The 26,190-nt window shown below is 33.7% G+C and overlaps 1 protein-coding gene across 6 annotated transcripts in view; it reads right to left on the bottom strand.

Moving 5' to 3' along the window:
- LOC115875213 (disco-interacting protein 2) overlaps positions 1-24,768 on the bottom strand; it is a 253,941-nt gene extending 229,173 nt beyond the window's left edge. For 3 of the 6 annotated variants that reach the window (XM_030890616.1, XM_030890620.1, XM_030890618.1), the window contains exon 1: positions 24,279-24,768. The gene's annotated coding sequence lies outside the window, so the exon portion shown is untranslated. The remainder of the gene's footprint in view (positions 1-24,278) is intronic. The other 3 variants (XM_030890615.1, XM_030890617.1, XM_030890621.1) reach the window with 1 other exon arrangement.
- Between the last annotated feature and the right edge of the window lie 1,422 nt (positions 24,769-26,190).

Raw genomic sequence — 26,190 nt, 5'->3', positions numbered from 1 at the left:
AATTTATATTGTAATACTTCCTGATAAAGCCTACCTTCAAATTTGCTACATCATTTAAACATATTAAAATAGATTAGAGCTCTTTTTTCAAACATTTAAGTATTTAACTTGCCATGTTAGTTGGAGTTAAATCTTACGAGCTGAATTAAAACCACTTCCTGACGTTTGATTCTAACTGAATACTAAATTTTGATTGTAATTCGGCGACAATATAATAAGTATTGTTCTACTATTATGACACCACTTCCTGACGTTCGATTGTGTTCATACCGTATGATCGGGAAAAAACGGCGTTAGCGATTGCTATGAAATGAAAATCGCTGTCATTTTATGTGTAAATTTATATGGGAAATGTCATCGATCGTCTTTTCCCAGCCAACTGGACGCCGTTTTTTTTCGGTAGCATACGGTATTTGATATATACTTGCGTATTTTTCATGACATTGCAATATTATGGTACCATGAAGCATATCAAGTGATACCGTAATATAGTACCATATTACGATACATAGCGTTCGATTGGGCTTAAACTTGGTATATTTATATTACGAATCTTCAGTGACATTGTAATATTATGGTACCATGAAGCATATCAAGAGGTACCATAATAATACCATATACGATACCATTTCCTGGCGTGCGATTGGACTTATACTTGGTATAGTATAAGTATCTTCGGTGACATTTTAATATGATGGTACTATGATGCATATAAGTGGTACCTTAATATAGTACCATATTACGATACCACTTCCTGACGTTCGATTGGGCTCATAGTTGACTATACTTGCGTATTTTTGATGACATTACAATATTATGGTACCATGAAGCATATCAAGGGGTACCATAATGTAGTACCATATTACGATACCATTTCCTGGCTTTCGATTGAGCTCATATTTGATTATACTTGCGTATTTTTGATGACATTGCAATATTATGGTACCATGAAGCATATCAAGGAGTACCATAATGTAGTACCATATTACGATACCATTTCCTGGCGTTCGATTGGGCCCAAATTTGATATACTTGTGTTTCTTTATAAAGATTTGTTTAATTAATAATTTTAATTTATTTTACGAATTTTAATTTATTGTACGATGTCGTGACAGCAACTTTTATGCCGAACTAATATATTATTAATTGTACCTGCGTCACTTTTTAAAATCTACCTAGGTATATATAAATAACATGGCAAACAGAAAAAAAATTGTTATTATAGTAACATTTTTTGTACTGCATTTTAATAAATCATTTCCATTATTATTAAACGTATATTTCATTACTAACGTTTCAGCATTAATAAATATCACTATCAATCGCCCTGTATATTATTAATTTTAAAGGTAATTAAAGTTATTTTTTTAGTTAACATAATAAAGTAGTGTATATTAAAAATGTATTTTGAGAGCATATGTTTTCTAATTTATTTTTTTATTTTTATTAATTTATTATAATTTTAAAAGCCAAACGAATAATTAATATAAGTGTATCTGACAAGAAACGAAGAATAGAAAGAAATTATTATACACCAGAAAAAGAATGGGATGCCAATTAAAGTCTGTTTGAATCTGGCAACTGTGCATATTTTGCCAAGCTTCAAGGCCGTCGACGGCCGTCGATCTACGTCGATCCAAAACCGAAAGTTGAAAATTTCCAATTATATTCTGATTATGACATTGTCGCGCCATCTAGTATTTTATTTGTGCAATTTTAGCTCTTCCATTTCGAGTATTTTTCTGTTGCGTAGCTAGATATTCTGTGGCTAAATCCTTAGCACACAACAGTTTGCAAAACGCCAATTTCAGATCGAGTATTCCGTGTGTCAAACTGCATTTTATAGGCTAGTCGTAGAAAAAAATTATTTTTTGGAAATAGATTTGTGTGTCTGGTAACGTTCTATCCTTTTCTAATATTTCTATTATCATCATCATTCTCAGCTTATTCAACCATTTCCAATTATGGTGCAGCCTTCCTCACATATTTAGATACTCTCTTTGTATTTGTGCTTATTGGGTGTCTATTGTTGGCTATGCGGGCCCAAGTTATCCCTGCTCATTTCCTAATATCGTTATCTCATCTCAGGTTTGGCCTTCTTCTAGGTCTCTTTAATTCCTCGTGAGTACCATGCTGTGACATGCTGTGATTGGCTCCTTGATATCAAACAAAGGAGGATGTGACGCAGAAATTAAGAGAAGACTGTGTATAGCACGTAATTCCATGACTAAACTCAATAAAATATGGAAAGATTCAGCCATTTCAATTAGCAACAAACTCAGACTACTAAGAGCACTAATTTTCCCCATTGCCACTTATGCCTCAGAGACCTGGACATTGAAGTTGGCAATGAAACGTAAAATCGATGCTTTTGAAATGTGGTGTTATAGACGCGGATGCTGCGAATACCGTACACAGCTCACCGTACAAACATTTCAATACTCGAACTACTGAATATCGAATCTAGACTGTCGATATCAATAAATCAATCATACTTAAGATACTTTGGCCACATATCCAGGAACACTAATGGCCTAAAAAAACTAATTGTGGAGGGAAAAGTGAACGGGAAACGTCCTAGAGGAAGATCTCCAAACCGTTGGGTGGACCAAATGAAGACGATAATAGGTCATAGTCTGCACCAGGCCAGTACTGCTGCGCTAGACAGAACATTATGGATAGACAATATACATATCAAATATATACGGATTATCGCCTATCCCTGCAATGTGTTGGAGTTGAAGCCGAGTTAGAGACAACTAGATAATCGGTCCATGCATATATTTCACATAAGTTCGTCTGGCGCAACTCCAAAATTCCGAATATCGATTAGCCAGGATTAGCCAATTGTCGAACGGGAACGCAAACGAAAGCCGTACGAAATTGGACGGAACCGTACGAATGAACAGCTGGTGCTAGCGTCTAGTCTCTTATTGGTCTGGATATCCGATGGATAATTCGAAATCCAGGCTTGCGCACTACGCTTGAGCACAGCTAAGTGAGCGACTTATGCAAATTCCTTCAGAAGATTTATATACCCATTTCGCCGGCTTGGCTTCACAGAATGCAGTTTGGAGTCGATATTCTTTATAGTATCTATATAGGGGATAGACTCAATAAAAATGCAATATCATAATGTCACCATACACTTATAGAGTAATAGGAAGGAGGAGGAGGAGGAGGACCATGCTGTAATTTTGGTGGTCAATATGTTGTCTGTCCTCCTTGCCAGCTATCCTCCCCATTACCACTTGAGGGATTTGATTCTGTGGATGACATCTATTACCTGGCTCTTTTGTCATATCCACTCTATTCTTTTAAGGCCTCTCTTGGTTATACCCAGCATATTTCGTTCCATTGAGCGTTGTGCAACCTGCAGTTTCCTTATGATGTCCGTTTTAAGTGATCAGATTTTGCATGCATAGGTCATGACTGGTAGGTAGTATAATATTTTTATAATTAGTGTTAAATTTTGACATGTTTTATGTCAATTTTTAGTAGAAGTCTAGAGATTGACCGCGTCAAGATTACAATTACCATTGATACCTTTATTCCTCTCTCTTACACGTTATTTAATATTACCAATAAATTATCTACAAGTTTATTTAAACTATTTGAAGTACTAATTGACTGTTTATAACCTCAAAACTTTATGCTTATAGTAAGTTTACAGTCATTAAACGGGTTTGTATATTTTTATTAGTAAAAAATCCAATTTTACGATAAATCGCTGATAGATATCGAATTCCAAATTCAATCTAGCCGCCCTGGTATTAACAACAGACTAACAATTTCCTCTAGATCAAAGGTTGCATTATGGAATAATTAATTTTGTATAGAGCGTATATAAGCGAACACGTGTATAACAATCACTTTCAAGTTGATATATTTATATGAAACCCCAGAGTCTAGAGTTTGGTTTAAATTTTCCCGTTTAATATTAATAGCAATTATTATTGTTTAACAGGTTATAAAGTTTATTATAAAGCAAGATACAGGGTGATAACAATGAACGAGAAAACTAAAAAGAATATAAATACTTTTGAAGTCTTTTTAAGTCTAATGCCGGGTAGAAGTGGGAATTCTAGTTCCTTGGGAGTAACTAACTTGGGAGTACTAATTAGTTCCTTAGTTCTAGTTCCTCCAGAGGAATAGTTCCTTGAACTAGGTCTTTAGTTCACAATAGTTCCCGACATTGACATCCCCCTTGCTTGCTAATGCGTTTCGTTGTCAGTCAGAACTATTCACAGTATGATCTGTATAATTTTTATAATGTACGGAGATATAACGAGACGTGTAATTGTGTTATGCTAAAAACATATAGGTAAGTTTTATTGCAGATAAAAAAAAACTCAAATCAGAATTAAAATAATTTCTAAAACTATATCACAAATCAATTGGAGCAAATATTACAAAAATTTTACGAAAAATTGCATTTTTCCTCACTTCAAGCTTTTTGTTTTTGTCTAAAAATTCAGAATATCTACTTCGTTTTATAAGATTTTTCTTAACTTTAGGGACCTAAAGTGAAACATTCCCATAAAATATGTAAAAAACAAACTAAAAATTAAAAACAGTATCCACGACAATTTTCTGTGGTAATTAAGGCCGAATCCATCGTCGTCGCCTTGTATTATATCTCGGATCTGCCGACTGAATAGATTCCCGTGAACTAGTCTTTTAATAGTTCCTCTATGTCCGGATCCGATAACATACGGCTGGCACTCTCCAGGCCTGCCTAGCATCAATCGCGCTGGCTGATCCATACGTAAACTAGTCTTTTATTTAGTTCCTCTAGTTCCTTTAGGTCCGGATCCGATAACATCCGGCATACGGCTGGCACTCCCCACTCCTGCCTAGCATCGATCGCGCTGGCCCGATCCGTTCGTACGTAAATTAGTCTTTTATTTAGTTTAGTTCCTCTAGATCCGGATCCGATAACGTACGGCTGGTATTCCCCACTCCTGCCTACCATCGGGCTAAGCGCGCTAGCCGATCCGCCGTCGCATATTATTCTATATCGGTCACAGTCTCGATCCCGGAACAGGTCCTGTGGAACTAGTTCTTTGAGAAACCAGGAACTAGTTCCTTTCATTCCGGGGGCGGAATAGTTCATTGGAACTAGTTCGTTCACGAACTACACACCTCTAATGCCGGGTCCAGACTGAGCAGACATAACAACGACAAGATAGAAACATTCATGTTTTACGACAAAATTGCGACAAATTCAATACATTTCTGCGACATTTTTGTCTCATTTTTATTTTGTTTCAAAATTCGGAGACTTTTCAATGTCCCGTTTCGAGTCGGTAAGGATCAAAGTGTCTATGTTTTGTTCGTATATTTTACAAGTTGTCGGCACAGTGTGGATGGCGTGTGCTGCCAACAGTAGGCGACCATTGAAATCAGACATGGTTAATAAAACTCATTCGCAACAACTAAACTTTTGATGTACTTTTGTCCTTGCAGTGTGGACAATTTGTCTCAAGTTTGTCTTGTCAGAATTCCCCATTTTTTGTCGCAAGTTTGTTTTGTTTTTGTCTTAAAATCGTATTTACTTTTTGTTGACTTGGTCTGGACCCGGCATAATATGTAAAAATGTGCTTTTGTTGATAATATTCTTGTTCATAACGACCAAATATAGGATGTTTTTTTTAGAAACTTTTATAGTCCCCCTTCTTATTTCTAGACTACATCCTTTTTTTCGGACTTCCATTGTCTTTATTTATTTTGATTAACACAACGTTTTCGGTGCCACTTCTTCAGTCAATTTCATCGACTGGAAAGGCCTATTGAGCTTGCATTCTCATGTTATAGATCCACTACAGTTTTGACAGTTCTCCTGTTATTATTTATCAGGCTATTACAGTCTATATTTGATTCATTCGTTTACTGCATAAAACAGAAGCATGCATATGCTGTTAACTATTCCAAAAAACGTTTTTAAAGCTATAACTAATATCGAGGATTCTGTAAAGTATGCCAGTTGGTATTTTACATTCCAAAAAAGTTTTCTAGTTAATAACCGATCAGCTGATAACGGTCCATTAGAAGTTTTAAACTCGGTTTAAACAGATTTAATGCCAAACTTATAATTCGAAGGATAGTTTTAGTTTTAATCTGCAAAAATAACTTTAATTCATTTTTAATCTATACAGGGTGATTCTTAACCTATATACGCATAAAGATGGGAAATTACTGCTGATGAATGACTAATAATGAAAAAAAGTTGGTAAAATGTTTTTATTTACGGAGACAACAAACTATTTGAAATAAAAACAAAAAACGTAAATTCCATTAAATTGAATGTGCATTTACTGATAAAGTTGATATATTTTTGTGAAAAAACAGCTCAAATTATTTCAGAATCTAAAAATATTTTATAACATTTTTTTTTCATTATTATTCATTATTTGTCATCAGCAATAATTTCCCAAGTTTATGCCTATAGGTTAAGAATCACCCTGTATATAAAAAGAAATGCTTAGATCACGACTAAGAGCTCTTTCATATTTCCGATAGCCAAGCAACCTTAAAAGTGACCATACTCGATACCCATGAATTCGAAGTTGGTCAAAGAATGCCTAGAGAAGCTTGAACACATTAGGCAAAGTAAGTAACGTCCTTTTACTCTGCGTGCCAGCTCACCAAGGGATAGAAGGCAACGAAAAAGCAAACGATCTAGCTGGAACAGGAGTAAACACTCACACAGTAACCAAGAATCCCTGAATTCTGAACTAAATAATATTAAAACTGATTTGCTTCAGACTGGTTACTCCGCAAAATCCCTAGACAATATTATATCCAATTGCAGGTCTGACTCATTGGTACGCCAGCCTGAGGAGGATGCTCTCTCTCAGGTTGGCGTACCTAGCTAAGCAATATAAAATTAAAGAGAGTCTTGCCTAGCGGGGGCAGGACCAGGTTTGAGGCGTTTGGCAAACCCACGCTAGACCTATCAGACCTAGTAGACATATATCACCCTCGGACATAACGGCCTATGTTAAAAGGCTGGGCATTGAGGGTGAACTTTAATGATCTTTTTCTATTAAAGAGCTTGTAGAAACTGAGCCACAATAGGCAACACATGGCAACCACTCATAAAACGTAATGCGGGTGTTCTCAGTGGAAAACTTCATGTTTGACTGCACCCAACAAATTCACGGATGAAGGCTCGGATCTAGTATATAAACTCAGTAGTTTTAGGATTTAGTTTAGTTCTCACTTGATAACGGTCAGTGATACTTCTGATCGAAACGCTGCATAAGCAAAATAAATAAAGACAATGGAAGTTCGAAACTCTTTTAGTTTTAATCATTGTCTATCATATTCAAAGTAATGTATGATGAAACTTCAAGAAATCTAATGTACAGGGTGTCATACTAAGATAGCTCCCGGAAAGTATTAGCCGTAGGGGCTGCAGAAAAAAATATTTATAACTAAAGAGGCTATGGGAAATTGCTGGAAATTATTTTCAAGTTTGTAGAACGACCGCTGGGGGGCGCAACTGCAACAAATAATAATAAAATGGTGTTTTGCACAATTTTGGAGAGATCTACCAAGATAAAGTGGTGGCTACTGATACCGTGTTGTAAAAATAAGGTAATTATGGGCTTATTTTTTGGTATTTATTAGAATTTTGCTAATATCTCCGGTTTGAAAGAAGATATCAAAATGCGGTTTTCGCTGACTTTTTAAGCTTTTACTACTCTTTACTATCAGCTAAAATTACATATACTATTGCATTTATTTATTTTTTTTGAAAAAACGGGCAATGTTTGTTAAATTGTAAGACAACGCCCCCTAGCGTCTACGTTCAAAAGCTTATTATTATTGTTTATATGGTACAATATAGAGTAAGAAACGCTGTTTTAAACGAGCCCTCGCTTGTTGAATTCCGATCATCCAGTCCAGAGTTATTAATATTCAAATAAAAATAGATCTAACCTTCCCCCACCACTTTATTTTGGTAGATAGGGGAAAATGGCTCTAACAAAAAATATTCAAAATTTACTAAAGATTATGAAGCTATTACTTATAGTACACCTTATCTAGGCAAAATTGTGTAAAAACTCCGTTTTATTATTTTTTGTTGCAGTTGCGCCCCCTGGCGGTCGTTCTACAAACTTGGAAATAATTTCCAGCAATTTCTCATAGCCCCTTTAGTTATAAATAGTTTTTCCGTAAACCCTACGCCTAATACTTTCCGAGATACAGCCGAGAGCTATTCTTAGTGGGACACCCGGTACATAAAGATATGGACATTAATTTCGGCTTTATTAGTTATAATTCTATTCAGTTTTGGGACTAAAGAAAAAATAAATCAATTTGACACGCTTTTTTTATCCAAATAAACCATTCATATAACGCTTTAAACAGCCCCCAAATCAATAATTCATGTTACACGACATATGAAAAACATCGTGCCGATATTAGCATTTCATAAATCATTCCATTCCGACCCGCCTGTCCCTGTGGAGAAAACCGCAAACGGAAATTACAGCTTGGATCTTCCATTTCCTCGGTATTTATGGATAAAAAATGCTTCGACCGCATTCTGGTTTGATATCGAAGCAGGTAAACCGACATTAATGGCATTTGGTGGTCAGTTTGGTCCTTTAACACGATTTTTTTGAAGAAATGTGAATGAAATTTATCGAAAATATGTTTTTCTGGTTTCCCTCCATTTTCTTAGTGCTTAGGATGTATATAACAATAATATATTATTGTTATATTATATTAGTGTCTCAAACACCAGGTAATATATACAGGGTGGTCCGAACTGTATTCCGAAAACTTCGGCAACATATTCTGCAGATAAAAATAAGTAAAAAAGTTCGTATAAATGTATGTCCAAAAAGCTTAGTTTTGGAGATACAGGGTGCAGAAATTTCATTTTTATTTCGATACTTTAGTAACTGAAGTGTCTGGAATGTCTTTGACATGAGAAATTTGATTTTGATGTCATTATGACTCTTATTTGTAGGAGGCGTCACTTACATGTGTTTTAACTATTTTGAAAAGTAATAACTTTTCGTCCGTACCTGTATAAAACTACCGAGTGAAGAAATATACATTTCCGTGATTTTTTACGTAAACAATGTCTCTTGGTAAAAATCACTATGAGCAACCGAAGATATTTAGAATGGAAGTAGTCAATACATGTCATTATTACGGCTGTCACGAGCCCTGTTTTTTAACTTGACCGAGTACCGAGTACTCGGCTAAAGGTAATGGCCGAGTACCTAGTACTCAGCTGCCGAGTAATGGAATTGTCGGGTTTTTAATAGTCTTAACAGTTATGCGACCTTTATCAATATATACTAATTATACTATACACCATAACATAATAATATTATATTTTATACATAATATAAATATAAATATATAATTTAACATTAAAGAAAGCTAGTTAAAATTCCCGGAATTCCCCGGCCTTAAACCAATAATCTTGTTTGTTTTGCCTATGATTGACGAGCGGCTGGGATTCCCCGACTACAAACCAATGACCTGGTTTGTTTTACTTATGGAGATATTGTTTTATTCTGTGGTTCCCCATGCAAACTGATATTTTTAATTTTTAATGTGCTGGATTCTGAATTGATTCTTTGAAGGTGCAGTGGCGACGTTGATTTTGTTTTAAGCAAAACTTATATGTGTAACTAATCTAAAAGTGCTGATCTCTTTTAGATTATAAGTATTAAATTATTATTTCACTGTGTTTGTGTTATTACCTATATTTATTATTATAACTTTGCTAAAATACATTAATTAAAGTTATGAATGAAAAACTTTTTGTTTATTTTATTATTTACCACTGTGAGTCTCATTTCTATCTGTTTTGGACATGCATAAATGGATTGTTTCTATTACTATACTTTACTCGGCCGAGTAAGGCCGAGCACCGAGTACATACTACTCGGTTAAAATTCTGGCCGAGCACCGAACTACTCGGTACTCGGTGCAGCCCTAGTCATTATTGACAAAAAATAAACATGTTGAGTAGATAGTTATTTGACTGAAATGATAAATTTGGGAACTTGTTATTTTTCTTCGAAAAAATGATGATAAGACAGTTTCTGTTGAACTTTTAGCACAAAAACATTTCAAATTTATGATATCATGATATCAGTCTAATAACTATTTAGTCAACATGCGTTTAATTTATGTCAATGATGACAGGTATTGATAATTTCGATTCTAAATATCTCGAGAAGCGTTACTCATGCAATTATTACCAAGAGACTTTTTTTACGTAAAAAACGTGTCTAATTTATATTTTTTTACTCGGTACTTTTATACAGGTAGGGACGAAAAGTTATTACTCTTCAACCCAGTTAAAAAATTCGTAGGTAGCGCCCTCTACAAGTAGGAGTCATCAAAATTAAATTTCTCATGTCAAAAAACTCCCAGACACAAATTTTCATCCAAATATTCACGGTACTTCAGAAATTATATTAGTATAGTTCCTCTGGTTCTCGCCTAGCTTTCCTAAATAAAAAGCGTCGCAGTGAAATATTATGTTCTCTGCTGTTTCAGGATCTTTATCGCAAAGTCTGCAGCGAAGACTTCCTTGATACAAGGTTGAGCTTGTTCAGATAACTCTTGACAGCCATGTGTCCTGTCAAGGAGCCTGTTGTAATCCTCACTTTATTCCTGCTAAGCATTATCAGTTCTTTTTGGTTTTAGAACAGTCCTTGGACAAGGCCTTGCTGTGCTTATATGCCTCTGTCTGTTTCTCCTGTGGACATTCTGCTTTTCCCTGATCCAGAATTTTACTGCACTACGGGTCATAAATTTGGGTATTCTCAGTATTGGCTCTGGACCTATATAGGATGCCGATGGCCCTTGCCTAGCTAGCTCATCGGCTTTTCGTTGCCTTGGATGCCGCTGTGGCACTGCAATCAAATAATTTAGTATTAGAATTATATTATACAGGGTGTTTCAAAACAAATGCGAAAAACTTTGGGGGGTGATTCCTTGTTACAAAATAAAAGGTAGTTTGCTTCATAAACGTTAGGTCAAAGTCAACCATTAGGGAGATATTGTGGTACAAAGATGGCGGAAAAATATTTTTTTTGTATTTTTTATTTTTATCTTTGAAAACGAAAAGAGAGATAGACTAATAAAATTTTGTGGAAGCATTACTGTTATGAAAACACTTTCCTGGAATTTTTTCACTTTTTTAAAATGAGTGGAAGGGAAATAAACTACCCCTATCATTCTTGTTAACGAAATTTAAAAAGAAAAATCTTATCAAACACATGCAAATGCTCTAATTTGAATAGTTTAGTTTGTTTAGAAACTTTTTTTTTTTTTTTTCTCTTGTATTTTTTTTGATAAAACTCACCGATTGGAATTAAAAAATAAAATGTAAAGCATTACGTGTCAGGACAAAAACATTTTTAGATTAAGAATCTAAGTGATAATAACGATAATAATAATCATCTAGATAATAGCTTATTGCAGTAGAGTAATGTCAAATAAAATAATATTAGGTACATCCTAAAAAGTAACAGCGGCCGACTAGATTTTTTTCCTAAAAAATTACAGCAGCCCACTGGATTCTTTATCAGAAAATGTTTTTGTCCTGACGTATATTACTTTACATTTTATTTTTAATTCAAATCGGTGAGTTTTGTCAAAAAAAAACAAAAAAAAAAAACGTTTCTAAACAAACTAAACTATCCAAATTAAAACATTTGCATGTGTTGTTAGTTTTCTTTAAATTTCGTTAACAAGAATGATAGGGTAGTTTATTTCAACAACCCCTTCCACTCATTTTAGAAAAGTGAAAAAAATTACCAGAAATTAATGATGTTTTTCATAACAATTGTACTTCATAAAATTTCATTAGTCTCTTTTCGTTTTCAGATAAAATAAAAACATTATTTTTCCGCCATCTTTGTACCGCGATATCTCCTAATGGTTGACTTTTGACCTAACGTTTATGAAACAAACTACCCTTTATTTTTTGAACAAGGAATCACCCCCTGAAGTTTTCGCATTTGTTTAAAACACCCTGTATAATAATTTAGGTCGTAAGGCTTGAAAAATGGTGTAGATACAAAGAGAACAAAGTTATTTCTATTACTGCTATATTTTGGGTATGGAATGAAATATTTGGGGCGTTTAGTCTATTTGTATGGACAGTATCTGTACGCAGCCATATCGTGATTCCTAATGGCTACATCATTATTGCGAAGTAGAGATACGGTTTGCTCTAAAGCCGCACGAGGCCCTATTAACTAATGTTTATTATCGACAAATATCAGCGGGTATTGCGGCACAATATGTATGTGTATTTCCCTTGTCATATAGCACGATTGCGTTAATAGAAACATTATAGCAGTTATTAAATACCATATAAAAGAGAGTAAGCAAGGAGGAAATAAATAAAGTTGATTTGCACGTCATCAAAGACGTCGACTATTACCAAATTATATTTCTAATAAATAAAATTCGTTTAAAAACTTTTTCAAAGCGCATCTGTAAAACTTGGAAAAAAAGAAGTTCGTCATAATAATGCTTTTATTTATTCACTATTCTAATAAACAATATGCATTCCTTCGGAAACTCTCTATTTATTTACCCATTAGCATTTTCGACTTGCGACCACATGTTTAATAAACACAACGTTGGATTAGTTACAAAAATAGTTAAGCTCCTACCTTGGGTATTGATAAATTTAAACGTTTTTATAACGTTGTACCGACGTTGGACTAGTACTACAGCAAAGTAGGAAGCTTCTGCGACGTCGGATAAACGTTGTCTTGTAACCTTTTTTCTTAAGTGATCTTTAGGTGATTCGGACAACGTAGTTACAACGTTGGACAATATAGAGTTTTCCGACGTCAGTTTCAGGACCTATTCAACGTTATGGAAACGTCGTCTGTTTTACTAATTCCAACGTTGTTTAGATTTCCTTATTCTTACGTTGGTAGGACGAGTCACTACCTTTTTGCAACTGTATTGGACCATAACCTTAAATCTTAAATTTTCACTTTATTGTTCTCTTCAGTCAGACAGTTCATTGCTGCTTTTGTTTTTATAAAAAAAATAATTAAAATGGGACATAAAGAAGGTACATATAAAAAAGTTGATATAATCGTATATTACCGATACTTTTTCCACTTCCTCGTTTATTTAGATTATAGGGCGGCACAAGCTAGATTCTAGGATGACTAAATTAGGCAATCTTGCGACTAGTATTCTACCTGTTAAGGCCGCACTGCGACTTTATTAGTCAGTATGCGACTACTCGAACTTCTCCATCTTAATCTCCAAAACAACAAAGAGAAAGCCGCCATGTTGTTAAATAGAAGTAAATGTTTCGTTCTAAAATAGCAATTCCTGCTTTTGAATACATTAACTTGGAATATTTGACCCTAAAAACTGCACATTGGAAACAATTTTTTCGACTGGGAATAAATTATTCGCATTTTACTAAAAAATTCAAGAAAATTTTTAAAACTTCTTTAATTTTTTTTTTTTTTTTTTTATTTTTTCAAGTAGAAATTACATTTATCAATAAAGTTGTTTGCATTAACTTTTTGCCTTGGGTAACGAGTTAGAGTTGGTTAAAGTGTTTCAATAATTATGATCTTCAAACATCCTCCACACTTAAATACTTTTTGTTTTGTTTTCCTTCACTGTCATCTGACATATATACTCTAACTAAATCGAAATAATATTTTACTATAATTATCCCAATTTAGGATAAAACGTGACTTAGACGCCATATTAGTTTTGTATTTCTGTGAATTAGGATTTTAAACAACGTTGCAGTTTGTACTAAATTAGGCTTCTAGCCAACGTCGGTATCCAACGTCGTTTCGACCCAAAAATTGTTCTCCAAACTAGTGCAGATGCAGGTGCAGACTAGGGTTGGCACGAAGTTGTGCCGACGTTGCGCCCGACGTTTGGTCGCGTGATACAACGTTGTTCCGACGTTCAAATGCTGCTTGGGTATCTAATAATGCTAAAACACTCTATTTTTAAAGTCGATTAAAAATGAAGTATGATTCATTGGCAAGTAATGTAATCATTTACGATCCAGTAAAATTGTGATGTAAGAGGAGGCTTAGCTTGCCTACGGCGGTTCAGTAGGAGACTGGCCAGCCGGCTGTTGTGTTGTGTTTTGTCATAGAGCTGATATTTGGGGGTTATGAGTCTTTTGACTATAAACGTTGCAAGTACTGTAAGGCAGCGGGTCGTTTGACCGGAAGGAAACCTCTGGTGACGTCTTTCCTTCGAGGTTGGTCTTGAGAGTTTGAGGTCTCCTTGTCTTCTCGATTGACACGATGCGGCGTTGGGGTGGAGAGACTAGTGAGGTACCCCAATTAGTTTATTCGATTGGGATGCGAATCTGTTTAGCGGCAGAGTTGCGTTCGGTGGAAGCCCCTATACTATTTCGGGTGACACTAGCTAGTTGTTGGAGATTATTAACCAATAGATGCGAATGATATTTGAATTAGATGGAAAATATGGAATGGGATATATTGAATAGAATATATCAGTGGCTAGGGCGCGGAGTACCCTGAGTAGAATCTTACTATTTAATATCAATTTTATCAGATCAGTAAATGTTTGTTTGTTATTTTCATGTACAATGAGAGTCTGCTTGCCAGTGACCAACTAAATGGATATTTGGGGTGAATTTGGTGTAGGGGAGACCAGTTGAGTAGGCCCCAGAAATAAGCGATTTTACACATCACTTTCTTTTTTTTCCTATAATCTTTATATCCTGTTTAAAAAAAGACAATGCTGTCGCATCAACTAAACGAATTGGCCGATAAAAGAAGGATTTATGTTGGTAGTCACGCTAAATGTTGCAGGTTGTCATGAGATTTTTCTCTGCAGACCTGATATTTATCGTACTACTATTTTTTCTTTCACGCAGCTGCTATTTTCATTGTATTTTAGTCGGAATTAGTATCTTATCTCGTCTCTACTCAATTATTTTGAACCAGAAAGAGATCACGGCAAGCCCCTTTTGCCGTTAAACAGCGTTGGAGAGGTTAAAATTGATGCTGTTCTTAAGTTTTGTCGCTTTATTGAAATACTTAAATACCGGGTGCGTCTCAAAAGTGGCTCCCCACTATAACTTTTATTTTTTTCCAGTTAAAAACGAGATTTGGTATGTTAATTATCTGACGCAAATTAAAGTTGATTGACGTATTCAATTGTTTTCCGGTCACTTCCTGATTCACAGAAATGACTACAAGTTTTCTGAGTTTTAAATGGCACCCTCGGTAATTTTTTTCCTTTATTCAAAGAAAATACTTACTGAATAGAATGACTATATCATATGTCAACTTTTTGAAATTTTCGCATATGGTGTATTTGGAAATAATAATTAGCGGTTCGTAACGAAAATTTGACTCCAAATACAAAGTGTGTGGTATCAAATTATTTAAAGTAAAAAAAAATGTTTTTTTTTTCAAAATATGCTAATGAACCACCCTCGTTCAGAACTTTGAAAAATTGAGATATGATTAAAAATATGGTTGAGCATTTCTCAATGGCCAGGACAAGACACTAAAACATTTGACGATCAATCCTATTTTTCCAAGGCTCCTTGACTAAGAATTGAGTGTTTTTTAACATAGCCATGGCATCTTTTATTAGCGAGAATGTCAAAGTTGACGTATATATGTCATTCTATTCAAATAATCATTCTGTAGATAGTATAAAATACCCGAGATTATGACTAAAATCAAAGGGTAGTCATTTCAGTGAAAACAAGAAATGACAAAATAATTGAATAAGTCAATCAATCCAAATTAATGTCATATACTAACATACCAATTTTTTTTTTTTTTATCTGAAAAGAAATAAAAAGTTATAAGTGAAACCACTGGCTCACCAGTATTTCAACGTTTATAAACTGCGCTCAATATCTATAAGTTTACGATCTGTGATTAGAATCTCACAAAATTGAATCATTTCTTGAAAAAACCGATCATACTGTATATAAGACATTTATCAATTTATTAATCACTTAGTTTCACCATGGTTTCATCTATCCATTTTTCAATGACACCAAAACTGTGACATTTCTTTTTTTTTATTCGCCGAACAAAGGAAAAAAGCGTGCCGATATTGTGAAGTGTTCCAACACCGGATAAAATGGAATTTATCTCAATTAGTCCATGTCAGAGGCTTTGTTTTAATTGTGCATCGGCGCTACGTACTTACAGAGTGGCTGCGTGGCGCTGGCTACCCGCGCGTAGTCAATTTAAATAAATTAGCTAGGTCAATTGCGGCCGATGCGACGGCTATTTTTAGAACTTATGCAACGGTAAGAGGTCAGGGGAATCGACCGTATATCTATGACTCTTTTTTGGCCGGCCGAATTTTTAATCTGGTGCGATTTTGGGCATTTTCAGCTCATTATGTCGATGGCTAACTTTTTTATTGGCTGTTTTATATCTACCGTATATAGTGGTACCCGCTCTCGGGGTGACAGACTATAATGAGTGAGTCATAAGAATGCGTCGCTAAACCTCAAGGAAATAAGAAAACATTTTAACTATATTGTAAAAAAAAAAAAAAAAAAAATTTGTTATAATAATGTATAATATGCTTTCCTTCAGAAACTCTCTATTTATTTATCTAGTAATGCTAAAACACTCTATTTGAAAGTCGATTAGAGAAAACAATATGATTCATTGGCAAGCGATGTAAATACTTGTGATCAGGTAAAATTGTGATGTAAGGGGAGGCTTAGCTTGCCGGCGCCGGCGTGCCGCAGGTCAGTCAGTTGTTGATAGGCCGGCCGGCTGTAGTGTAGTGTTGTGTTTTGTCACAGCTTAGGTCATGACTGGTAGTACACATTGGTCGAATGTTTTTTTTTTCTTCTTTAGATGAAATTGGCATTCTAGAATTGAATAAGCTTGAGTTTCTTCCGTAAGTACTTCATACTAACTGAATTCTTCGGTTGATTTCTGGTAGTAGAGATCGAGCTGTGTATTAGTTGCCTCAAAATATATTCTTCTACTATTTCTAGTGTTGTATTATTTATTAGAATATATTTTCTTTCCACTAGTTCGTTGTACGTTACTTTAATTTTTGCTAAATTGAATTTTGAGACCCACCTTATTGCTGGCTGTATTTAGTTCATTAATTTGAGCTTGTAGTTCTTTAGGACTAGTGGCAATTAGGACTATGTCACAAATTACCTATAACAGATGCGAAAGAAAGCGGCTGCATCGGAAACCGCTCGGCAAATCCGACACGCCTATTGAGTGGTGTAATTACACCAGTCGTTTAGTCCAGAAACCTATGCTGTATCGTATTCGCTTGCTGGAATGACATAGAGTGCGTGGTTATATGTTTCTTTTAAAAAAAAAAAAAAGTTTTTGTTGAACTTTTGAACTGTTATTTCTAAGTTTTGGTAATTTGTATATCTTATTTAAAATGGGATGCAAATGTGTTTTATTTATATAAGGAAAAAAAAAAGATATTTATGTATAAAAATTAATTTATTTAACAAAATTTAATTAAAATGCTGACAAAATAGTTACCTTTCTATTGGTTCTATCGGACTTTTTCGACTATATAAATCTTTAGTTGTAAACTTTAATACATCAAATATTTTCAATCTAATAAATCATTTAATGATGTGAATAGAACAGAGAATTTCTCACATGATTGAGTCAAATTTTATAGTTTCGATATATCAAACAGCCTCTGAGAAATGTTTTCAACTCAAAATGTCTTTAATTATGTTTGACTACATCATTAAAAGGGTCTTCAAATACATCAATGATGTGATATTTGTCTAAAATTTGCAAAAGAATCCGAATCTCTGGATAACTGGAAGTTATTTACCCATTTAAAGGCCTTTGATCATAAAAGTGGGAAAAATTTGTTTACATTTTATTTGGGCTGGAAAAATTATTTATATTAAATTTTGATGAGTTTTGCACTGAAGAAAACATTCAGAGGCTGTTTGATATAATGAAACTATAGAATTTGACCACCCATGTTAGAAATTTCCTCTTATTTACATCATTAAATTATTTATTAGATCGAAAATATTTTTTTATACATTAAAAGTTTACAAAAATAAAGATTTATATAGTCGAAAAAAGTTCGATAGAACTAATAGAAATGTAACTATTTTGTCGCATCTTTAATTAAATTTTTGTTAAATAAATTAATTTTTATACTATAAATATCTTTTTTCCTAATCTCCTACGAGCTGATATAATATGATGAGCAATCTATTAAATTATTGTGAGATTATACAGAAAAGTCCACAGACTTCGAGACATAGAAAAATCAAGTCCATTTAGCATGTGTCCAGAATTTTATTAGTTTTTAAAAATGACAGTTTTGTTTAGACTGACGTTTAATTTCACCTGACTTCTCGGTGAATGATTTCTTTTATGGGGGTACATAAAATCTAAAATTTACGGCCGTGAAGAAATTCAAAACTTAGCAGAAAATATTTAATGCCTTTGGCACTGTCACCCTGATATGTTATCCAATGTGAGGAGAGGGGATTTTATGATCGTTTGGGTTATTGTTTAATGCAAGAGGCACTTTTGAACAATTTTTTAATTTTTAAATTTCATTATCTGTTTTTTTACCGTTTACCCATTACCTACCTTGACGAACATGGATGGGAAAACGAAGGTCCTTCAGGACCACAAATGTCTTTCATTGAAGAATTGTTTTTTTGGATTAAAAACAAAGTTGTTAATATAATACCAATTTAAAAGTGTTTAGTAGTTTTAATACACTATGATATAAAATTTATTATTACTTTATTATAGTAGATTATTAATACTATTGTTCATTTAAAATGGCATTAAAGCCCAATTGCAACAATGATTTAAAGTTTTTTCTTAAAGGTTAGAAGGAGCTTAGAATGAGCTGTATTTATATTTACTTTAATATTCACCTTAAATGGGGAATTTGACTGATGAATTTTGAATTTTAATTGTTTTTAATGATACTAACAATTTTAGTTCAATTTTTGTGAAAATAAAATTTATGAGTATTTTTTTTTTTGAAATAAAGATTTATAGTAATTTTTTAATATATATATATTATATATATTAATAGAAATCCAAGAGATTTGAAACCTTTCAAATAAGTCCAAAATAACGGAGTTATTTTACTTTGAAAATTTCAAAAAATATTTTTTATAAAATTTTGAGAACCACTGGATCTTTTCTGGATTTTCTTTTGTAAATTTAATCTAATACCTATGTTGCCATATTATCAAGAAATTATTTTTAACTAAAACTAAAAAATCCAAAATTGTTCAAAAATTTCAGATTTTCAGTTTTTTTCACTTGAAAAACCACATAAAACTTTCTGGGGTTCAACTATACCACCAGTTTGCACTTATTTCTGGGACACCCTGTATAACACATATTTTTATATTTTTCTTCTAGCATAAGATCATGTTGCTTTGGTTATTCTTATGATGATCTAAAGTAATCATTATTTTATCTAAAACGTTTCAGTATAACCAATATTCGCAAAGACGCATTTTTTCTAAAACATTCACAGATAATTGTTGAAATTCGAATATGTAAAGTATATACTTATAAAGTTTATAAAAAAACGTCTAAAGCTGTAAACAAAGTTTATTCAGACTTCCCATAAACTATCCTAACTTTGAAGTTAGGGTAGCTTTTTAGCATTAAAAATAGTTTTATATTTCGTTCTACGTTAAAGAAATGAGTATTGAGATAGTTTTTTGACACAATAGTCATGGTAACGCTTATAGTTTTATCCTTGCAAACTTATATTAAACGTTTGTTTTTTATTAATTGAAAAAATATTTCTAATTACGTCACGTGCAAATGTTTAATTATTTTTCAGACAATCAACGCATTTATAAATACGGATATTAATTAATTCTCTATTAAATGCAATAAGTATCGTCCTTGTAATTGTGTAGCAAATGCATTAGTAGTAGTATATTTATTTTCCCATTAAACAAAGAATTATTGGTGTTGTCTGAAGAGTGAAATCCAGAAACGTAGATTTTATTGTAATAAAAACGTTATTTGACAGATGTTATTGAAAATATTATTTTATTAAATTAAATTTCCTTATATTTATATAAGGAAATCCTATATACAGGGTGAGTTTTCTACGATGTTCTCTATGGGTATCTCGGAAACTACTGGAGATAGAGAGTCGGTTAAATAGTTTCAGATTTTTAAAAAAGTTCATGGCTTATTAGATATTCCGAAAATAAAAATTTTGAAAAATTGTCCCTAATTCCATTATAATTTATTTTAGACAAAACGTTTTCAGATAAAAGTTGTAGATAATCACATCCGTAATGAGTTTGTGCTCTCCGATCTTTTTTTAAGTCTGTCATTTTTGACATAAGATCACAAACATATGTTTTTTTTTAATGGAAACCATAGTAGGCCATGTCTTCATAAAAAGCGCCATTTTTTAAGCTTTTCAGCGATATAAGCTAAAATATGTTTTTTTTTCGAAAAATTACTGAGTTATAGCCAATTCTTATTATTTTTAAACATTTATTTTTACATAGTTAGCCATGGAAACAAGTTCAATCGTCGTTGCTCTCAGAAATGTGAAACTGTCACATCCAAACTTTGTAAATTAAAATAAACAAAAATTGTAAATATGAATTTTGCAAATGAAGAAAAGCGTGTAGGATTATTGGTTCAACTTTTCTTGGCCATACATTTTCGAGGATACGTTGACCGGTGAACGTTACTTACTCTTTTTAGAGAACGGTTTTCAAGACAGAAAAGTCAGTAGAGTGGTTCCAACATGACTTTCATTATGATCCCACACCCCAAAATGAAAGAAATGTTAAAAATTATTTATATCATTATAAAGAGGTGGACCAATTGCATGGGCCTCCTCGATTACCTGATCCATTTTAATTTTTAGGCGGCATGATTTACAACAAGGTTTACAAAAGAACTTATGAATTACGTCGACCGGTCGTTCTGTGAGAGTGCTAGTACCGAATTCAGTTTTAAAAAGATGCATGTATGTACTCAAAACAATGGTGGATTTTTTGAACATTTTCTAAAATGCCTCTAGAGATTTCAAGTGGATAGATTTTTTGAAAAGGATAGGACTGGAGAATGTAACCTAAGGATCAGGAGAGGACCACAATATATTTTGTTCCACAACAGGAACTAATTAGTGATGACGCTTTGGAACAGGATCTGTTATTTTCGAAACAGGGTTGTTTTGGAACTGGCTTGGAACAGGTTTATGTGCTATCCAGTTCCAGTTCCATGTGTTCCAGCTGTTTTTCGCAACCAAAACACTGCAACTTAAATTAAATACTTAAAGAAATAAATTCTTGGAATTGTTTAAATTATGTTATCTACTATATTTGTGATACTAGATTCTTAATAGTGTATTTTTCAAAATTAGATAATTATATATTATATTGCATTTGGCAACATCGCCAGTACGTTTTTTTGATAGTAAGAAATCTCTTCGCCTATTCCGTTTACATTAAAAAAACTCTGCGTAAAAGATGTATACATACCGACAAAGGAACCGCTTGTTTTTATTATCTAGGAATGTAAGTTGTTTTTATTTTATATATGTGTTTTACTATTTTACATATATAAAATAGTAAATGTTAGATATTCTTTTCTTTCTGTATTTTTAAATATTGATTTCCTATTTAAAATTTATAATAAAAATTTAATTGAATTTTAAATAAATATATCAAATATCGGCAACGCTGCGAAAACCGTCACCCTCGTTTTTTTTACGTCTATGCACTATATTAGTGCACTCGCACTCAATCTCGATAATATAACGCCAAGCGACGGTATCGCTAAAGCGATATACTACCTCGTTTCTCAACTGAAACTAGTTCTTTTTACTTAACTGTTCCAAGTCCCAAACTGTTCCAAGTCCCAAACAGTTCCAAGTCCCTAACTGTTCCAAGCCCTAAACTGTTTCAAGTCCCAACCTGAACAGTTTGAGACTTGGAACAGTTTGCGACCTGGAACAGTTTAGGCTTGGAACAGTTTAGCTGCTTGGAACAGTTAGGGACTGGAACTGTTTGAGACTTGGAACAGTATGCGACCTGGAACAGTTTAGGGCTTGGAACAGTTAGGAACTTGGAACTGTTTGAAACAGTTAAGTAAAAAGAACTGGTTTGAGTTGATAATCGAGGTTGTATATCGGTTTCCCTAGTCTAGCCAAGTCTAGCGGACGCGACCGTTCGGGTGTTATCTGTTATCGGGATACAGGGGCGTAAAAAACAAACGTGGCCGTTGCCGTTATTTAAAATATTTAATTAAAACTCAACTAAATTCTCATTATAAATTTTAAATTTATAATATTTTTTTTTAAATATTTTATTTTTTTAATGTAAACAGAAACAGAATAGGTAAGGAACATTTTTTATTATAAAAGGTACAGGGTACTTTTAGGGGTTGAATATTTCGATTCTCAAGAGTTTTTTCGGGAAAACATGTTTTTCAAAAGTTTATATTTTTCGAAAATTTGATAGTTTTTTTTTAAATTTTTAGTTAAAAAACATTATATCTTGGTAATATAGCAAACTAGATAGTAGATTAAATTTAGAGAAAACAGAAACATCCCCAATAGTTCTCATTATTTAAGCAAAAATATTCGTTTACATAAATTTAAAAAGAAAAACAGCAACCGAATCCGAATGACGCAAGTACGGTATTAATTTTCGTTTTGGAACAGTTTGGAACTGGAACAGGTTTCTTGGAACAGGTATCTTTTGCAACTGGAACAGCTTGTACCTGTTATTAAAAAATCGCTGTTCCGGCCATGACTAGAACTAATCACTAAGTTGAATTTATATTACTTTTTCCTCTGTTTTATTATTTCAAACAATTCTTGTTAAGAGATGAATAAGGTTTAGTAAGATAATTTTGATTTTATTTCAATTCCAATTAATCAATGACCAATCTTTTTGAATGCAACCTCAAGATAAGTTCATTGGTATTATTATTTTTATCTTTAAGTTGTTTTAGTATAATTTTATTTTAAAAATGTGTATTCATTATTTATTTATCCTACGTGTCAGTGATTAGATTACAATATGACGAACTTTTTTTACATTTAAGTCTATTTTTGTTACAATTTATATACTTATAATGTATATTAACGTAGAAAAATAGTATACCTTTTGAAATATCAAAGAACTTTTTTGTTTTCTCTGTTTGATTAATCTGATTTCTTTGAATATTTTGATTTTAAAATTATTGAATGTTTTACATCAAATTTTTATGATAACAAAAAATGTCAACCACCGCTTCGAGTGAAAAGTACTGTACGTAGTCAAAAACGCCTAGCCGCTACCAGTAACTCTCTATCCAGTCGGCACAAAATTGCACAAATTCGTTTGATTGTTTTGGTTTTATTCTTTTCTTATGCGATCCTTTATTCTTCTTCAATTTTGACTGGTTTGAATGTCTCACACTGTGCTGCACACTGCTGTGAAGGATTTCCTTCAATATGAAGGATTTTACTGTGAAATTTCATCGATTGAAGGGCTGAAGAAGGATTTTTATCCAAAAAGAAGACAATATGAAGGTTTCTGGCAGTTTTGCACAATAAAAATTGTTAAAATGTGTAGTAGGATTATTTTATTGTTTTTCCCACATCTATTTTTTCACCTTAACCGTAACGTGTTTAATTAAGGATGCCTCGATTTAAAGCAATGTTGCTGTCAAAAAGTCCGCAATACGAAAGATTTTAATATTTAACAAAAAATTAATAGATCCACCAAGTTCCAAGTTCTTGATGTTGAAAAGAAATAAATATAGGTAAACGGAAAATATATCTATTAAGTCAGCTGATCATAGCGTCTTGCACGATTAATTATTCTCGGTTCAAGCACTCATTGTAAGCAATGAATTAGTTAGACATACGTTATAATTCTGCTGTCGAGTATCTATCAAAGCATTTTTGACCCTGTAATTTTTTCAATAAAAAAATTATTTAAATACATTTAAATCCCGAATAACATAAAATTTTCAAAAATGGAAGCAATTAAAAAACGTGCGAGAAGAAATAAAGTTTTTAACCTATCCTCGTTGTTAAAGTATCATTTAATGTACCCTTGTGGTTAAAGTACTATTTTTGATAGATATAAGGCAATTTTAACAGTTGATATGGAAAAAATACACAAAATTTGGTGAATTTTATGTGAAGCTGAAGGAATATGAAGTGTTTTAATATTTATTTTCTCGAAAAAAAATACATCCACCAGAAACTCAAAAAGTTTATCGAAAAAAAAGGCAATATTATTTTACCTAACGTAACTAACGTAGTATTATAGCACTATGTTATTTTATTCCTACAAACTACATCATTTAGAATGGCTGCTTTTGTGATGCTACGGAAGCACCTAACACGAATAATTTCACTTGAACAAAATCGAAAAACCGACCGAAAATTCTCAACAACGATATATATGTATAAATATATTTTCTTAAATATAATTCTCCTTGTTTTGATCACTCATATAATATATCAACAACAATACAATAGTATCCTCCAATTAATCCTCTTTAATACGAACACACAACAACGGCACACGGCTAGGTAGTATCAACATGATCAACATGATCAACACCGACCGACGAACGATATTCAACAGGTAACAACGGTCGCGCGCTGACGTCGTATCCTGATGATGATAGCGACGGGGCGACGCGAAACGAGCGACTGGCGCCTGGCGCGGCGGTGGAGCAGCATCCCGAGTGCTCCCCCGACGCTGTCATGGCCGACAAAGACGTCCGCGACGGTGGACGTCCGGCGAGCGACTGAACGGAGACCGAGGAGCCCCGGTTTTCGGAGCTGCGCCGCGACGGATGGGTTTCGGGGGGCCCCACGCAGACACGGTGCGAGCCCTATTACGTGGGGGGAAAAAGATGAGGGGTGTAGAGGTATGGGTTGTCCTGAACATGAGATTCAAAATGGTATACCTCCTATATTCCTATATTGTCTGAGGGTTAGTTCAGGCAGGTATGATGGTAGTTATTGAAACACGTTTGTGACTTTCAGTGTTGCTAAATTATCTATCGATAGAGTCTATCACTGCAAAATAAAACACTAATTCATCACAGTACAGGGTGGGCCTAATTGGACGTTTTTAAATTCAAACACCCCTTTTTATAGGAGATAGACGAAAACTAATACGGTGTCTGGAGCTCAATTTTTGTCAAAAATATGATGGTGACAACCACATATCGATATCTGTTACCGTTTCGGAGTTATGGGGTATTTTTAAATCGCTGTAACTTTTTTGCTATGGAAAATTTTGTATTTTTATGAAAACATTTCCAAAGCACCTTTTTACGTAGAATTTAATGGTATAAATATAATATTTTTAAAATTAATAATTTAAGAATTATCAACAGAAAATTTGATTTTTTATATGGGACACCCGGTATATTTTTAATTTATTAAAAAGAATTTAAAATTACCTTTCCAAAAATATAGAACACTTGATATTTTGCTCGATTCCTCTTCGAGATATAGAGTTTATAAAAATTCGCCCACTTTAAACAAGTAGGCTTTGAACGGCGCCAGGTGTAATGCAAAAAAATTCGAGCTGTGAGCATCAACCAGTAGGTCCCTGCAGTGGGAAAATCACTAGGTCTCTCCAGTGTGAAAATCACTAGGTCTTCGCAGTGGGAAAATCACTAGGTTTCTGCGGTGGTAAAATCACTAGGCCTCCGCAGTGGTAAAATCACTATGTCTCCGCAGTGGGAAAATCACTAGGTCCCCGCGGTGGTAAAATCACTAGGTATCCGCAGTGGGAATATCACTAGGTCCTTGCAGTGGGGAATCGCTATGTCCCCGCGGTGGGAAAATCACCAGAACCCCGCAATGGGAAAAGCACTAGGTCCCCTCCCCGCAGTGGAAAGATCATTAGGTCCCTGCAGTAGGAGAGTCACTAGGTCTCTCCAGTGTAAAAATCACTAGGTCTCTGCAGTAAGAAAATCACTAGGTCCCTGCAGTGGGAAAATCACTAGGTCTCCACAGTGGGAAAATCACTATGTCCCCGCGGTGGTAAAATCACTAGGTATCCGCAATGGGAAAATCACTAGGTCCTTGCAGTGGGGAATCGCTAGGTCCCCGCGGTGGGAAAATCACCAGAACCCCACAATGGGAAAAGCACTAGGTCCCCTCCCCGCAGTGGAAAAATCATTAGGTCCC

Source organism: Sitophilus oryzae, unplaced genomic scaffold, assembly GCF_002938485.1.
Source record: "Sitophilus oryzae breed Bouriz unplaced genomic scaffold, Soryzae_2.0 scaffold_1356_pilon_pilon, whole genome shotgun sequence".
NCBI classification, from domain to species: domain Eukaryota; kingdom Metazoa; phylum Arthropoda; class Insecta; order Coleoptera; family Curculionidae; genus Sitophilus; species Sitophilus oryzae.
This window is presented reverse-complemented; position numbering and strand designations above follow the sequence as displayed.